The following is a 13,333-nucleotide window of genomic DNA, read 5'->3' on the forward strand; positions in this document are numbered from 1 at the left end:
AGGTCATGATGGAGTGACAAAGGGAGGAAATTATATTGACAGTACAGTGTTATTAGAATTTCATTTCAGTGCTGTCAGAACATGTAGAATTCTTACCAATTTAAAACACATTTTCATAGCAATGCGATTAATTTTACAAGGGGTCAGGGGCTTTTTTTTCTCTCTGTGGTAAATTATGCTAAGTCTTTGTGAGTTAATTAAAAGTCTTATCTGTTAATTATCTTCAGTGTGAGCAAAATAGCTATTCATGTAAGTTAGGAATTTTATATATTCTTATTGTTGGCATCTTACTGGCTGTCTGAAAAAATGTGTTACTATACTAAATTTTTATTTACAACTTTAATTAGAAGGTAATAAATGACAATTAGTGTCAATTGTCCTTTCTATTAGAAACAAAATTCATTGTGACTGATGTCAGAAATAAGTATGAAATGTAGGGAATGCCTTCTTATTTAATGAATCTCATATAAACACCAGCAATAGCATTATTACCATTTTTGGTAGTGATATATCATGTGGCAGATATATACCATTTTTGGGCAGGAACTGGGGAGATTAAAATCATTCTTGTTCTATGTTGTCTTGGGATAACACTGTTATCAGTGATCCAAGGATGATCTAAATAGGCTTTTTGTTTCTGAATTATTAGCATTCACAGAATCACAGAATTGTAGGGGTTGGAAGGGACCTCCAGAGATCATCGAGTCTAACCCCCCTGCCAAAGCAGGTTCCCTACATCAGGTTGCACAACTAGGTGTCCAGGTGGGTCTTGAATATCTCCAGAGAAGGAGACTCCACAACCCCTCTGGGCAGCCTGTTCCAGTGCTCCGTCACCTCACTGTAAAGAAGTTCTTGCACACATTTGTGCAGAAATTCCTACGCTGCAGCTTGTGTCCGTTTCCCCTTGTCCTGTCTCCACGTACCACTGAAAAGAGATTGGCTTCCACCACTATGGCCCCCACACCTCAGATATTTATAAACCTGGATTAGATTCCCCTCTCAGTCATCTTTTCTCAAGGCTAAATAGACCCAGTTCACTTAGCCTTTCCTCACAGGGGAGATGCTCCAGGCCCTTCACCATCTTGTGGCCCTCTGCTGGACTCTTTCCAAGAGATCCTTGTCTTTTTTGTACTGGGGAGCCCAGAACTGGACACAGTACTCCAGATGAGGCCTCACCAGGGCAGAGTAGAGGGGGAGGATCACCTCCCTCGACCTGCTGGACGCGCTCTTTTTAATGCATTCCAGGATGCCATTGGCCCTCTTAGCCACAAGGGCACACTGCTGGCTCATGGCCAACCTGTCGTTCACCAGGACACCCAGGTCCCTTTCCGCAGAGCTCCTCTCCAGCAGGTCATCCCCCAACCTGTACTGGTGCATGCAATTATTCCTCCCCAGATGCAAGACGCTATACTTGCTTTTGTTAAACCTCATCTAGTTTCTTACTGCCCAGCTCTCCAGCCTATCCAGGTCTCGCTGAATGGCAGCACGGCCTTCAGGCATGTCAGCCAATCCTCCCAGCTTTGTATCATCAGCAAATTTGCTGAGGGTGGCCGTTATCCCCTCATCAAGATCATTGATGAAGATGTTGAACAAGACTGGACCTAGCACTGACCCCTGAAGAACACCACTAGTTACAGGTCTCCAACCAGACTCTGCACCGCCAACGACAACCCTCTGTGCTCTGCCAGTCAGCCAACTCTCAACCCACCTCACTGTCCACTCATCTATCCCATACTTCCTCAGCTTCGTTATAAGGATGTCATGAGAACAGTATCAGACACCTTGCTGAAATCAAGGTAGATTACATCCACTGCTCTCTCCCCATCTACCCAGCCAGTGACAACATCATAGAAGGCTATCAGGTTGGTCAAGCATTGGTCACCAGGGTTTTTCCTGGTGAACCCATGCTGACTACTCCTGATAACCTCCTTTTCTTCCAGTTGTTTGGAGATGGCATCAAGCACAAGCTGTTCCATCACCTTTTCAGGGACAGAAGTGAAGCTGACTGCCCTGTAATTACCTAGATCTTCCTTCTTGCCCTTTTTGAAGACCAGAGTGACACTGGCTAACCTCCAGTCTTCAGAGACCTCCCCCATTATCCAAGACCTCTCAAAGATGACAGAGAGCAGTTCAGCAATCACCTCCGCCAGCTCCCTCAGCTCCCGTGGATGCATCCCATGGATTTATGAACACTGGTGTTGCCTAGGCACTCTTGGACTGCCTGTTCCCTGACTAAAGGGAAGCCTTCTATTCCCCAGACCCTCTCACTAACCTCCAGGGTCTGGGATTCCCGAGGGAGAGCTTTTTCACTGAAGACAGAAGCAAAGAAGGCATTCAGTATCTCTGCCTTCTCAGCATTCCCCGTTACCAGAACCTACCTCATTCAGTAGGGGAGCCACTTTCTCCCTAGTCTTCCTTTTTTTCTAATGCTGTAAGTAAACCTAAATATTTTTATAATGTTTCTGAACAATTAGCTACCATTGCCTTTATTGAGAGTATTTTTCAGAGGCAACAATCACCGTTTGATTTTGATTCATGCCACACAGATCACTTATTTGTCTGTTTCTGCTTGTTCTCTCTCTTCCAAAAGAAGTGAGGCACATAATGTGTCCAGAAAAGGGCAGTTATAATGTTCACTCTCAGATTTATTTTCTACTGTTAGTTCATGGCTTGTGAAGTGACTGTGCACAGATGTACAGGCAAGAAGATAAGGACGATTTTAAAAGGTGCCTTAAATGATAGTGCACCTTTATTCATGTCATAAAGCTGAAAACAAAAGAGAGACAAATTAAGGTTGTGGTGAAGGCTTGACAAAAATACTTTTATGCAACAAATACAAGTATTGAATGCATAAAATTAGTAATCAATCTGGGACTCGTATGTTGGAAGTGCTACATCATCTACAAAGATAACACAGTGTTCATTATTTTTAGTATGTAATTTAACTATTGGTATTTTATTGCTTCCTCTTTGCAGTCCTTCCATTGTTAGCCGAAGTCAACATCTCCCCCAGAAATTCATACTTGGTAGTAATAATTTGCTGTCATATAAAATAAATGACTTAACATAAAATATTTTGCTTAGTGCAGTGCCAGTTGGTTCTTTCTTGTTCTCTGTTGAAAAGAACACAACATATTGTCTATTACAGCTGCACAGCTACTCTGTGACCACAGTGCATGTTGCAAGTTTTAACGTTATTGCTTCTCTATGTATTTTTTCCTCATAAATTACTCTTTACAGAAGAATGTTAATTAGTAACTGATAGATATAAAGATTGCCAGGGACAGGCCATTAATTCCATTTACCTTAATGGCACTTAGATCTTAGCTTGCTGTACAGCTGCATTCAGACTGGATTATAAATGTAATTTTTTGCTTCATTAACTACCCTGATTAATCTTAGACAGCAAAAGTATAATTTTAGAAACAGAACTCACAATGTGCCACTTTAAAGTTGCAGCTTTGATCTTATATATTTACATCGTTGTAAACAACATAGTTTTGAAAATTTTGACAGAACAATTTTACTTCCTTTCTTAATAATTCTGCCTTGTACTAGTCATTTCTGATTTCTGTATGTATTTGTTATTGTTGTTGGTTTTGTGTGTATTTTTTTTCTTTGTTTTATTCTTTTTTTTTAATTGCATTTTGTCCTATGTTTTATTGTGACTGGTGGAATTACTAAATATTTGCATGTTTACTGACCACTGTTAGCAAAATATTCATTCTTCTTAAAGAGTTTTGAGAAAATAACAAATAGGCCGTATCTGATTTCTATGGAAGCTCCAGAGATTAGAAACTTACTGCCTGACGATTGTGATATTAATGTTACAGACATCATGAATGCACTGGTGAAAGTATGACAACCAATTGGACTTGTTTGGGATCTAACAAGTATACAAATTCAGATACCAACTTCATCCAGGAGCAGGTTTGATGAAATACATGTCTTCCAAACAACAGCCAGGAAGTGACATTTTCTAGCAGAGTTCATGATTAACAGTTGAGAAATGTGACCTGCCTGATAACATAAAAGGTTTTGCCAGGCGGAGTTTTCTGATTTGTTTTACTGATTTTGGTCAGGGAAAGACAATAAAACCCTTCATTAGAGGTAGTATTGTTTTATCAATGTAAAAGTTATGTTACGAATCCCCACCTTGAGAACTGCATAAGATGTTAGAATTCCACATCTTAATTCTACTTAAGAATTAAGTAGAATTCTTAATTCTACTTAACATCTACTTAAGATGTTAGAATTCCAGTTGTGGTTAACAATAAGAAAAACAGGAAGTGACAGAAAAAAAAAGGAAAAGAAAAAGAAAAAAAAAGCGAACATTTGCACTGGTGATAATCATTCATCTGAATGGATAACTAAAAGCAGGTACTTGAGAGGTGATATGAAGTGCCATTTGTAAGCACTGAATGGCTACGATTCTGAAGAATTGTTCACAGCATGAGTCCCAGGTTTTCAGGGTCAGCCAGTACTTTGTGCTGTGAGTATCCTTTGCTTCTCCTTGTGTGGAGTATGAACGGAATATTTTTTGAAGGAAAGAACAAAAAAGAAAATCTTCAAAATGTTTAGTTCAAATGGATGATTGCATAGATGCCTTATTTCAGAGCAAGGATTTCTCATCTGCGGAAGGATCTGAGCAGATACAAGTCCATTTTGTTATAACAGACCAAAACAGAATTGTTTTTAATTTTGTATTTGAATTTCTGGGCTTCCTTTTCTTCAGACTGTGGGCACAACCATTGCAGAAGCAATCAGCTTCAAAAATTACAAGGAGATTACAATAAATACAGTTTTCTAAATAGTGCCTGAAGACACTGCTAAATTTATAAAAGGACACAGGAAAAGAAGAAGACTAGAAGTTTAGAACATTGAAGTCTGCAGTTGCTCCTGAAGGAAATATGTTTTTTAGTTATCCTATCCCATACAAGAACTTTTTGTGTTTGCAGCTGCTCTTAAGAGCTGCCAGGTAAAAGCTTCGCTCCCATTAGGTGAGACTGTAATTCAATACAAGAACCAAGAGCCTCATGGTGTGTAGTGAGGAGTTTGCTAAGGAGTTTGTTGCTCTATTCTGGGAAGGTGTGAGCGGAATAAGTGATGGGTTTAAATCCATGTTGAGGCACAGACTACTATGGTGACCTTAAACCATTGCTTGCTCTCAGTTTCTGTACGTAATAGGAGGATAATATTTCTTGGCCTATTAAGCACGTCACTAAGATCCTGATCATCACTAATGATTAATTTTGGCATTAATGTGTACATTAATGTAAGTATTAAGATCTGATATAATTTTGAAACAGGTCCAAGATCAAATCTTGGTTGCAACTCTTTCTATGTGTGTTAAGATAAACAGAAATAAGTGCTGCTGGATAGGGGTTGTTGCTAATACTATTTCATTATAAAGCTAAAAGAGCTCTATAGTAGCAGGGGAAAAGATGATTTTTTTCAATGATGATGTTATTTGTATAATTATAGTTAATTCAATGGGTAGAAAATAAAAACAATCTCAGTGCTGAGAGAGCCCTGCAGGTATCCAACAAGGCAAACAGAAACAAACCATTTGGGGTTTGCACTGCTCTTTTAGTTTCTCCCTTTTTTTTTTCCTCTTTATTTTTCCCCAGTTCCTACCATCTAGTCAGGATCTTACTTATTCTGTGTTGTAGATATCTGTGGTGTACGGCTTTTAACATAAAAGCAAGAATGAGCCATCTATAGGCATAAAATTATGCATTATAAAATGAATCCTTCAAAATAACCAGAACTGGACCAGTATAATGGATTTTCTTTTCTGAAAAGATAAACTAGCAGTGAAGATGCATATTAAATACTTGACTTTCAGGCAACAGCTAGGCAGTTCACAGGCAATAAAATTGTCTTCATCTGTAGGTGTTTATGTGAGATACCCCAGACGCAGATGATTTTGAATCAATTATACTTCTATTGTCTAGTGCTAAAGTGCAAGTGGATTTGCCAAAAGTTCTAGTATAACTCAGTTTTAATATGTTAATTACCTTTGTGTAAGTGGTCTTTGTAAAGTGAGATACTTAGATGAGACTCCCTACTTTAAGTTCATAATACACATGAAACTCTTTTCACTCTGTTGAATTCACAATACATATTATGTTATAGATATGTTGTTACTGTTATGGATACGGTATTCTGGTTGGGGCTACTGTAACAAGATGTAAGAATTACGGAGTCTACTTCTTTACAATAGCTCAGTGTATAGGTGTTTCATCTTTTCAGTTTTCCTCTACGTCTGATTCCCAACAGCACTTATTTGCCCATTTGGGCTTCGACCCACAGTGGACGCAGTCCTTCTAATAAGCTAGACTATAATTTGCACTACAGTCCTCAGCTGTGACTACCTTGTGTGTTAAAGATCCTACACGACCTGTATGGACCTATGGATGTAGCTGGGGTTGATTTTGAGATAAGGGCATCCATTTTGAGTGTACTTGATCTAAAATCATTGAGAGATCGGTGTCTGGTAACTATTAAGAGAACTTATAGAAAAGAAGTGAACTAGGTCCAAGTCAAATCACTAGTATTAAAATAGACTGTGTCGTGAACTGTCATGATGGTGAAGTGAATGGATTTTTCACTGTTATATTGTACTTTTACAATGACATAGGGAAGCAAAGTAATGAAACAGTTCCAGAAACTGAACTGAAGGCCTCTAGTATCTCCACATATTGATATTTGGACTTGATGTTCTTCAATATATTCTCCAACTTAGGTGATTCTGTGATGATTCTTTGATGTTTCTATGATGTTCGACTTCGTATACATATTAGTATTTATTTGTGGAAAGATGGAAGAAGTGTCATATTAATCCTCTATATCTTGAGTATTTCAACTAAACTTCTGAATGCACACAATGAACAAGTGTTTTTCCTTCCTTTCTTTCATTTAGTTCTAGTGTGATCTACACAAATCTGAGAAGTCAGAGTCAGAATAATTGCCGTGGCAATAATTTTATTTAAATTTTAATTTTGATATATCATTCAGATAAATATTTAAGGTAAAATTGCATTGAAATGTACACTGCTAATATTTCATCTTGTCCCAAATGAATAAAAAACACACTGAGATTTACTTAATGCGTCACATTTCAGAGATGGCTAGGAAGAAATTAAAGCACTTCAAGTAATGAATGAGCTATAACTATATTCTCCACAGCTGTTTAGTGCTGGATTGCACTAGTGATTCAGTCATTAAAACTAATAGTAGGCAGAATGAACCTCAGTGGCGATTTGTAGAGAATCACTGGAAAAGTTACAGTATGGATACCTAATATAGGAATAAGTTGGTCCTTTTTACCTCTAGGAAGTATAACTTTGATTTTGTACCATCATTTATTTTAAGAGAATATGAGACTTTTCAATTGGCAGAGAGTAGAGTCAATAGTATTATAATCTCTATTTGTTCTAAACTCTTCTGACTTTGTCTACTATTTCTTCCTACAGAGACTGAAGCAGAAATCAAACTGATCTTAATTTTACAGTTTCCAATACCTTATTAAACTGCAAGCCAGAAAACAATCAGACCTTCTGACCACATTTTTCTCATGTTTCTCAGAGACCAATTTAGTACTGAAGTCTAATGGTTTTATGTATGCAGTTATGAAGCACAGCAAGTCATACATTGATTGGTATATAAGCTTTCAAATATTAAATATTAAAATAATTTACTACATATTTCATTTTCCTATTTATTTCATATTTTTCTCTCTCTCTTAGTGGAAGTGAGTTTCCTGAGTATACAACAATCTCTCAACCTGTTTCAAAAATTCAGGCAAGACTTAGAGCTGACAATATCAAGCACGCTGGTGACTTCTTCTGTGGATCATAACCTACAAGCTGAGCAAAATCAAAATCTTTTTCCATGCAAGGAGATATAATGCTCTTAGTGATACATATAAGGGCTGTGAATAAAGCAATGCACAGCAATTCTTATAGCTATTTTTATACTGAATCATTACTGCTTATAAAGGTATATTCAGCTGTATCACATGTGCAGCTGAATATACCTTTAGCACTCTAGCACTGCAGTTCCAAGGTGAGAAACTGGGAGAAAAGTATTTTTCTTTATTGATGACAATTACTGACAATTTAAATAAAATTGTCTTGAGTCACAAATTTAGTGTGCTTGAATTTCCTGAAGAGAGACAGCAGAATATTTCTTCTGAGAGAAGGAATTGGAGTGTTTTATGAAATTTTTTCAATACTGACCTAAAAGGGGAAAAAATAAAAGCACTGGTGATTAAATAACTATACCAAAAAATTTTCTGCACTTGCACCTGAAGTTAAATGCACCTACAAGATTTTGAGAGAAGGCTGACATTCGATTATAAGAAACAGGAGAGAAATTCAAAAATTTTCTAATTATTCTGTAGTAAAGATCTGTCAGAGATTTAGTAGCTAAGCAAGCAGAACATCTTTGGTAACAGTTTCAACTGAAATGTTGTTTTCTCTGAGACAATTATAAAATGAGAATCTGAACAAATTTTGTGTCCAAGATTCAACTGCTGTGTTTTACCTATTACTTCATGACAATATTTAATCACTTCCCTACACTCTCCCTCTCTCCAAAAATCCAAGATAAAATGACCTGCTCTCCATAACATTTTTAGCTTGTATGGTGTAAGATACAAATGAAATAGTGTGTTGGAGTCCCTTTTATTCTCATATTCTATGGGTCTATAAGTAGGGCTTAGGATTTACAACTTCTAGTGCTAAAATTTACAAGGATAGATTTTAAAATCATCTGAAATGTTGCAAAAATAAAGAATTGGAAGAATATTTTAATTATGCTTGAAATATCACTTGGGTCTTTTGGAACTTTATGGTTTTTTTTGAGGTCATTAGAATGACCGTGATAAAAAAATAAATAAATAATATACTTTAGAAACGGTCTAAATAAATGTAGTAGACCATATTACAGAATTAAGAGGGCTGCTCCAAAACTAATGTCTCCTATTTTATTATGGTCTACAAAATCAGAGGCGGATATCAGTGGTATGGCAGTAGAGGTTGAATCTTCCTGCTCACATTCCTTTACATTTTTGTAGCCATGGAGCAGATGGCAGCAGAGGGGCAATCTGACAAAATGGCATCTGACATGGAAATGCATATGATGCAAAGGTGTGGAATTGAATTCCTCCGTGTGGAAAAAAAAAATGGCACCCATTGACATTCATCAATGCTTGTTGAATGATTATGGAGACCAAACTGTGGATGTGAGGCAGTGGTTGGTGAATTTTCAGCAGTGGCAACAGCAGAGTGAACTGTAAGCTATGTTCTGGATGACCATGCATATTTTTATGAGTATGGCATGCAGGTTCTTATTCATTCCTGATGAAAATGCATATTAATGGTGCTGACTATGTTGAAAAATAATGTTTTGTAGCTGAAAATCCACTCTACCAAATAGTGTTATTGTGCTCTTTGTATCCGTTGTAATTCCCATGGAAATAAATAGGAGACATTAGTGACCTTTGTATTTTTTCCGCTCCTTAAATACATCTTTATACAGTCACTACTTTGAAAAACCTAATTATTTGCAGTGGGTTGCTTTGGACTCTCTTGTGAGGAATTTCTTCTTTCAAGGCCCAATTTTGTAGAAGTGAATCAAATGCTTCTCTGCCAGTTCTTGTCTGGCAAACATCTTGCTTTTGTTTTTGTTGTGATTAGAAAGACCCACTATTATTAAATACCAATTATAACATTTGGTCCAGTTTTCTGAAATTCATTCACATGTGAATGATCCTATTGGGAATTTGTTGTGTAACCTCATTATGCCTGCCAACCTTTTGTTCCGTGCTCTTTTCTTAAGCACAAAAGGGGAAAATGCCTTTTGCTTTTTATTGTGTGTGTGTTCTTTTTCTCATGAGCTTGTTTTTGCTTTGTTGTTAGATGAGGCTTAGAAAACAAATGGCTTTTGTGAACCATAGTTTTTCATGTTTATTTGTATCTTTAGAGAGTGTAAAATATTTTTCTTCATGTTTCAAGAAACTGTTTTGGTTTTAATCATATTTTTACAGTCTGCCAGTACTCATTTTAGTAAACTACTGGAAAGAAACAAGTTACCCCATCTTTTCTTACCACTTTTAAGATGTTTGTCAGGAATGCTGCAAATTATTCTCTCAATTTCAAGGTGGTCTATTTCATGTTAGTCTGTTCTTTTGCTGCAATCATACTATTGAGCATTGTCCACTGGATAATTGAGAAATATGACAAACATGCCACGTTTAGTTCCCTTTCATTTTCTCTCTTTTGGGAGAACTTTTTAGGCCTGGTAGAATTTTGTGCGTCCTTTGGAAGAACACTTGGGAACAATCATGGTTTTGTAATTCAGAATACCAATATCTATTATAATCTTGATTTGTTTGTTAAAGAAACTGGAAAAATATCTGGATGAGATGGGACAGAAGAAAAAGAAAGGCTATTCCAGTTGAATACTACCACAGAGAATTGTTCTGAGAGATGGAAGGGAAGTCACTTAATCCAAAATTTTCTTGGATGAGTCTTTGAGTCCAACATATAAGGCTGTATTTAGACTTGTGTAGCACCTCCGCAGATGAATCTGAGTTAAGGAACTGTGTGGTGAACATATGAAAAATAATACAATAATAAGTACTATAAGATTTACTAAATTGGATAACTGGAACTTGAACACAGTTTTGTCCTTTATTTCTGGGAAATATCATCTTTCAACTTATTTTCAAAATTTCTTCATTAGTACTTCACTCCTTTGTGAAGTACTCAAATCCCATGTCCTTGAAAAAAACTGTAGGAGTGCAAATGAAAAGACTGATAATTCCCAATGAGAGCAGGATTTCAGCTCTGCAGTAAATGTCTAGGGCCATTCATTGAACCACTCCAAGAAAACAAAACATTGAACAGTTGCTCATTAAGTGAATGTTGTCCATCTTGTGAACAGAACAAACACAGAGTCTTTCAGAAAAAATAAGTGATCATATTTTAAAAATGTGTATCCTTAAATATGTTAAATTCAGGTATTTCCTGTTTTTAAGGGCTTGATCTACAATTTTGATGTTCTTTTAGCACTGGATATTTCTGTATTTAGCACATACATACAGAGATTTGTTCCAGTTTGACAGTACTTCACATGTTGTTTAGTGGTTGATTAGCATAATCACTGTGTGATTATTTCTCACTAGCCTTAGCATATGCAAATTCTTCTCTTTTGACTGACAACCACTATTAGAGTATACAGATTTGCATAATTGCTATGTGGTTACAGTATTTCTGCACAATACCACTGTGAATGCAAATCCTTTTGCTCTGACTGGTTTCTCTATATTAAAGCAGTATGCCAGAAATGCTGCTGCTGCCTCAGCACCTCACTGCCAAGTGAAAATGTCCACAAGAAGAAAAAAAAAATGAAGCCAGAGAAAAGTGCTAGACTTGCATCAGAACGGTGACTACACAACTGCTACAATTAAATAGCTTCATATAAGAAAGAATAAAATGGTTAGACACTTAAAAGCTTTCAACAAGAGAATAAAAAAGCGGTCTTTGGGAATTCGTTCTGAAGTACTATTCAAATTACATAGGCATGTTACAATGGGAAATGTTTACAGGGATTTGTTTGTTTGTTTTTGAAAATATCTTTTCTTAAATATTGTACATTATTACAATTGCTGCAGGTAATTTCCATGAATTATTTTACATTTAACTGGGTTGAGTAATATTTCTGTTTTATATCCATCAAAAACATCGGGTTGCTTCTAACATTGGTAAGAGGGGAAATAGTAGACAGTAAGATGTACAGTGCTGATTCCAATTCAGTACATAATTATTCATGTAAGACAGTACTGAATAAATTAGTTACAAATGGATAAACCATCCATGGTAGAACATCCAGAACAAGTATTTTAATCATTTGATATCATATTATTGTACTTTCTCATGATACCAAAATATTGTTGAACATCCATTTTTGTACTTAATTATTTTCATTAAGCTGCTCCCATCCTTCTTTTTGTGTTGTGATCTTTGGTTCGTTTATAAAATTATTATTCACAGAGTAAAGTGATGGTCAGAATATAAAATTATTATTCACAGAGTAAAGTGATGGTCAGAATAAGATAGGCTGCAATTCTTATGAAAATACAGAATGCCAAATATACATAAGATCAAATAATTGAGCTGTTCTCTTTCTGATTTGGATACCAGTATATTAAGAATGCATGATATAGATTGTAAGTTAAAATGGAAAGAATCAGATATACTTAATGTGTGCTACATGGTTGTTTTTTTTTTTGTTTTTGTTTTTTTTTAATATGTACAATAAAGAAATACTGTCAGGAGATCTGAGATGGATGCACATGGAAAAATCATCTGTACTGTGTGACACTGAGTCAAATGCTTCCTGGAAGTTTGATTCTAGAAGAAGATCTATGGCACATTCTTTGTCCACCCTATATGTGTGGCTGTTGTAAATCTTGAACATGTCCTGGAGAACGTGGTGGCACTATTAGTTGAACAGTATGCATAATATAGGCACTATATATGGGTGGTGTAAGGCTGAATCTGAAGCAGATCTCCAAACGATCAATTTCTTCATTAAAAAAATTATATAATAGTATAATATAAAGTGATGTCATATAACAGCGTGACATTGGTATAATTGATCAGAAATTATCTCTATACTTAATGCTACTGGGATCAGAGGGAAGAAAGTGCTCAGTTGTTATTGGGAAGTAGTCAAATTATGCCCAGAGTACTTCCATACAAAAATATCCTCCAGCTATAAATGACAGTGGCATTACATGGCTGATGGAAGATACTATAGCTAGTCAACTACTAAGCCACATATCTGTAACTTTAGTACAAACACAAAAAAGCAGTTACTAATATATCAAAATTATAAGGCAGGAGGCAGTTTTGCATTTGAACAGTTTGCTACTAAAAAATGCAATAATCATGCAGTCCTAAGAATGGGTTAAGTTCAGAAGATGATGTAGTGAAAAGTAAATGATATACTACATGTAAGAATTGTGTTCTATTTTACTTAGTAAGGCATTGTGTGGATTCTCCTAAGTATCTCTACACATGCTGATTATCTCAGTTACATTATATTATTTCCCTCTTTATGCATCCATGAAATCCTTGCTCTCTATTTTCCTCACAATCAGCTATTTCTTTTTGTTCCTCTGACCGTCAGCAGGGCTCCTCTCTGTCTTCCAGAGTCTCTGAGATCTTAGTGCTTATCATAATGCACCTTTTACTTTTCTCAAATTTCGTGCATAAAACTTCTGAAAGCCTATCTGGTGCTTTTGGATGTTTATTTGAAA

The 13,333-nt window shown here is 36.1% G+C and overlaps 1 protein-coding gene across 1 annotated transcript in view; it reads left to right on the plus strand.

Annotated features, from left to right (window-relative positions):
* The window catches only part of ZNF385D (zinc finger protein 385D), a gene marked incomplete at both ends in the record, with an annotated part of 375,132 nt that overhangs the window by 274,229 nt on the left and 87,570 nt on the right, over positions 1-13,333 (plus strand). The gene's annotated exons all lie outside the window — the stretch shown is intronic.

This window comes from Tetrao urogallus, assembly GCF_951394365.1.
Source record: "Tetrao urogallus genome assembly, chromosome: 7".
NCBI classification, from domain to species: Eukaryota; Metazoa; Chordata; class Aves; order Galliformes; family Phasianidae; genus Tetrao; species Tetrao urogallus.